Genomic DNA, 5,000 nt, shown 5'->3' with positions numbered 1-5,000 from the left:
TGTTTACAGCCGAGCCATCCGCCGCGGCCTGTTTACCGCCCACGTAAACACACCTCCCGCGGCACCTTCACTAATCGCGAGGCCAAACAATACCGTAGTGAGTGCTGGTGGTGGTGAAGGTGGTGGTGATGATTTTTGGTTAGCTGGTTAGGTTAGTCTAGGTTAGGTGGTGGTGATGATTGAGTGATGATGGTGGTGAGTGGTAGTGGTGGTGCTGGTGGTGGTGAAGGTGGTGGTGATGATTTTTGGTTAGTGGGTTAGGTTAGTCTAGGTTAGGTGGTGGTGATGATATAGTGATGATGGTGGTAGTGGTGGTGGTGTGATTTTAGGTTAGGTTAGTTAAGTTAGGTGGTGAGGTTAGGCTAGGTAAGTTGGTGATGATGGTGGTGAATGAAGGAGGTGAAGGTGACGGTAGTGGTGGTGATATTTGAATAGGTTATATTAGAGGGTGGTGACGGTAATGTGGTGATGGTGGTGATGATAGTGATGAAATGTTCTAAAATGGGTCTTAAGTTATTTTGTTCTCTACTATCTTTTTTAACTTGTCAGTGGTATATTGTCATTGTTATTTCCTCATCTTCACCCCCATTCATTCTCGTGTGTGTGTGTTTGTGTGTTTGTGTGTGTGTGAGTGTGTGTTTGTGTGTGTGTGTGTGTGTGTGTGTGTGTGAAGCCATCAGTAAGCGAGGATGGGCCCTTCATTGACAACATAATAAATGAAGAACAACCAGTCAGTCAGTCAGTCAGCCAGTCAGTCAGCCAGTCAGTCAGTCAGTCAGTCGAGTCACTACAACCAAAGGGAAGTCACACGATACAAATATTTCAGTGGGTTGAGCAGGGAAGAGGAAGAGGGAGGAGGAAGAGGAGGAGGAGGAGGTGGCGTGTGTGTGTGTGTGTGTGTGTGTGTGTGCGTGAGACAGACAGAGAAGGAGACAGAGAGGAATGGTTGCAAGGGAAAGACTGAAAACTAGGGAGAAAAAAGGAGGATGGGAAATAGACAGACAAACAGAAAGGAAGAGAAGTAGGGAGTAAGTTCTTGCTTCTCTCCCTTACTCCCTTATACTCCACCTCCGTTCCTCACTCCTTCCTTTCCTTCCCATTATATGTGAGACAGAAAAGGGGGTTGAAGGAGGGAGAGACAGAAGTAGACAAAAGGTGAAGGGGAGTAAGGTTCTTCCTATACTCCTTTACTCCCTTCCACTCCCCCTCACTCCCGTATCCCTTCTCTCCCTTCCCCTTATGTGTGTGTGTGAAACAGAAAAAAGGGAGAGAGAAAAGAGACTGAAAGGGAGAGAATGGAGGGATAAGGGTCTTGCTACACTCCTTTACTCCCTTCCACTCCCCCTCACTCACTCCCGCATCCCTTTTCTCCCTTCCCCTTATGTGTGTGTGTGAAACAGAAAAAAGGGAGAGAGAAAAAGAGACTGAAAGGGAGAGAATGGAGGGATAAGGTTCTTGCTATACTCATTTACTCCCTTCCACTCCCCATCACCCACTCCCGCATCCCTTTTCTCCCTTCCCCTTATGTGTGTGTGTGAAACAGAAAAAAGGGAGAGAGAAAAAGAGACTGAAAGGGAGAGAATGGAGGGATAAGGTTCTTGCTACTGTTCTTCACTCCTTCCCTGTTCCTCTTCTCTCCCTCCCACACCCCTTCACCCTCTCCCTCCCACACCCCTCCACCCTCTCCCTCCCTCCCTCCCTCACCCTTCCTGTCCGTCCTGGCCGCCGCATCACAACTGATCACTTCACTAATTCAGCGTCGCGTGCGTTGGCGGGGATCAATGATGCAAGTGTGATGGACGGGAGGAGGCGTGTGTGGGGCAGGCACGGGCGCGGGCACGCAGAAGGAGGAGGAGGAGGAGGAGGAGGAGGAATACTGGAGGCTACTAAGTGTGGGTTAAGGGTGGCGGGTGAGAATAGGCTGAGAGGGTGTAACGGTGTGTGTGTGTGTGTGTGTGTGTGTGTGTGTGTGTGTGTTAGTAACGGGCGATCTGAAGGTAAGGGAGGAAGTAAAAGAAGACAGGAATAGGACGTACTAAAATCATGAAGAGCAAGGAAGTATTTTATAAGGAGTAAGAAGGAAAAAAAAGTAGGAGTATACCTTTAGAAAACTGGAGGAGGAGGAAGAATGAAGGCAAGGGAGAGAGTGAGGAAGGATAGAAGGAAGGAAAGAAGGAAGGACGGAAGGAAAGATGTATATGACATTCAGCAGAAGTATCAAAAGTAGTAGCGAGAGTGGAAGGAAGAATGAAGGCAAGGGAGAGAGTGAGGAAGGAAAGAAGAAAGAAAGGAAGGAAGGAAGGAAGGAAGGAAAGGTGTACGCGTATATGACATTCACCAGGAGAAATATTAAAAGTAGGAGCAAGATTGAAGGAAAACAAAGAGGAGAGTAACAAGGAAAGAAAGAAAGGAAGGAAGGAAGGAAGAAAGAAAAGTGTACAAGACTCCATAACAGAAAAAAAAATCAGAAGTAGAAGTGAAAGAAGGAATGAACCCACACAAAACAGACCCCCCAAAATATTTAGACCAAGGAAGTTGCAGGAGAAGGCACACCAAAGAAACAGAGGCAGAAGACGAAGCAGAAGCAGGAATCAGATCAAAAGCAAAGCAGGCACCATAAACATTTAAGCCAGAGGAAGGTAAGCAGAACATCCAGGCCAAAGCAGTTAACACGAGGAAGCACCCCAGAAGAAGCAGGAATGTTAGCAGAAGCAGGAGAAGAAGCAGAAGCAGAAATCAAACCAAAAGCAAAGCAGGCCACTTAAACATTCAAACCAGAAGAAAGTAAGCAGAGCATCCAGGCCAAAGCAGTTAACATGAGGAAGCATACCAGAAAAAAGCAGGAATGTTAGCAGAAGCAGAAGAAGCAAAAGCAGGAATCAACCCAAAATATGCCAAAAGAAGATAACCAATGCAGTTAGACTAAAGCAGAAGTAGAAGGACGCACAGCAGAAGTAGGCAGGAGCGTTAGCAGAAGCAGAAGAAGCAGAAGCAGGAATCAAACCCAAGGAAATCAGACCACCCAAATCAGAAAGGCTAAAGGAACCCAAAGGAATATAACCAAAGCATTCAGAACAAAGGAATAACAGCAGGAAGAACACCAAAAGCAAGCAGGAGAATTAGCAGGAGCAGAAAAATGAACTCAAACTGCAGGAATGAAAAGAAAAGCAAAATAAACCACTCAAAGCAACAAGGTCAAAGGAATTTAACCAGCGCATTCAGATCAAAGAAATAACAGCAGGAAGCACATCAAAAGCAAGCAGGAGAGTTAGCAGGAGCAGAAAAAAGGAACTCGAACTGCAGGAATGAAAAAGAAGAGCAAAATAAACCACTCAAAGCAACTAGGTCAAAAGGAAGTTAACCAGCGCATTCAGACCAAAGAACAACAGCAGGAAAATCACAAAAATCAAGCAGGAGAGTTAGCAGAAGCAGAAGAAGGAGCAGGAATGAGGGCGCAGGAAATCAAACAACCCAGAACAGTTAAAGAAAGGTAACCAAATCATCTAGACTCGTAAAGCAGAAGCAGAAGGAAGCAGACCAGATGCAAGCAGGAATGTTAGCAGGAGCAGGAGTCAGGGCGCAGAAAATCAAACAACCCAAAACAGTTAGACCAAAGGAAGGTAACCAAATCATCTAGACTCGTAAAGCAGAAGCAGAAGGAAACTCACCAGACGCAAGCAAGCAGGAGGGTTAGCAGGAGCAGACGCAGGAGTCAGGGCGCCGCACAGCAAGGCAGGTATTCAGGCGGGCACGAGGCAGTAACATTTACACGTCCAGATCACTCTAAATCATCGCTTGTTTATCCGCCAGACGCATTTATAAATCTCACGGAGACTCCCAAGAAACAGTTTACCCCTCGCAGCGCCCCGAAATAGCGAAGGCGTAAACACCACCGATACTGCACGCGCCTTCTGCCACACTGCCTGCAACGGGGGGAGGGGGGGGGGGGGCGTGCAAGGTGTGGCTGCATGGGTGAGAAAGGGGGGGAGTGTATGGAAGGGTTGGGGTCTGGGTGTAGCGTGTGGTAGGTGAAGTAGAAGGAAGAAAAAGGAAATGGAAACTGAGATGGAGAAGGAAGATTAGGATAGGAAGAAGAGTTGGAGGAGGAGGAGAGGCTGCATAGGTGGGAAGGGGGGGAGTGTATGGAAGGGTTGGGGTCTAGGTGTTGCGTGTGGTAGGTGAAGTAGAAGGAAGAAAAAGGAACAAATGTACACTGAAATGGAGATGGAAGATTAGGAGGAATAGGAGGAGGAGGAGGAGGAGGCTTGATTGGATGGAGGGGCAGGGTGTAGATCGTAAGAAGAAAAGAAGATGGAAGGGAAGAACAGGAAGGAAAAGTGGAAGTAGCAACAAGAAGAGGAGGAGGAGAAGACTGTATTATTATTATTTTTTTTTTTTTTTTTTTTTTTTGTAGAATCAGAGAAGAAATAAAAACCTGACCAGAACATTGTCACAACCTCTAATAAAGACAATAACAAGTGTCGATGGAAATACAGGAACAGGACGGAACGGAATTAGAAATGGGAACTAGGAATAAAACGGGGAAAATAAGATAAATAAAAGGGAGGAAAGAAAGGCAAGGCATGAAGAAAATAGATGAAAGGTCAGGGTAATAAAAGGAAGGTAGAGGAGGAAAAGAAAAGAAGAGAGGACTGAAAAATGAAGTAGAAAATATGGAGGGTAAGAGAAAGTAAGGAAAGAAAATGCAAGGTAAGGAAAGATAGAAGAGGGTAAGAAAGGAAGAGAGGATTGAAAGGCGAACTAGAAAATAGAGGGAGACAGAAATCCGTATAGAGGGTAAGAGAAAGGAAGGAAAGAAGATGCAGGGTAAGGAAAGAAAGGTAGAAGAGAAAAAAAACGATAGAAATGGAAGATGAAGTAAAGAAAACGGGGGAGAGGAGAGACAGGAATCCTTTAGGGGGTGTTCGTCGAATTAAAACATGACGCAAAGGGATCCTAAACTCTCCTATGGGATGCGTCAAAGGGGTTCCGAAGGGGGA

At 46.0% G+C, this 5,000-nt stretch overlaps 1 protein-coding gene and 1 long non-coding RNA gene across 11 annotated transcripts in view; both read left to right on the top strand.

Moving 5' to 3' along the window:
- Positions 1–857, top strand: part of LOC126985428 (uncharacterized) — a 3,200-nt gene extending 2,343 nt beyond the window's left edge. Inside the window, exons 2-3 of the long non-coding RNA XR_007738708.1 lie at positions 1–119; positions 230–857. The exon at positions 1–119 is cut by the window's left edge and continues 1,297 nt beyond it. This is a non-coding gene — a long non-coding RNA (uncharacterized LOC126985428). The remainder of the gene's footprint in view (positions 120–229) is intronic.
- Positions 1–5,000, top strand: part of LOC126985418 (forkhead box protein P1-like) — a 483,883-nt gene that overhangs the window by 285,377 nt on the left and 193,506 nt on the right. The gene's annotated exons all lie outside the window — the stretch shown is intronic.

This window comes from Eriocheir sinensis, chromosome 59 (assembly GCF_024679095.1).
Source record: "Eriocheir sinensis breed Jianghai 21 chromosome 59, ASM2467909v1, whole genome shotgun sequence".
In the NCBI taxonomy this organism is placed as follows: Eukaryota; Metazoa; Arthropoda; class Malacostraca; order Decapoda; family Varunidae; genus Eriocheir; species Eriocheir sinensis.
This window is presented reverse-complemented; position numbering and strand designations above follow the sequence as displayed.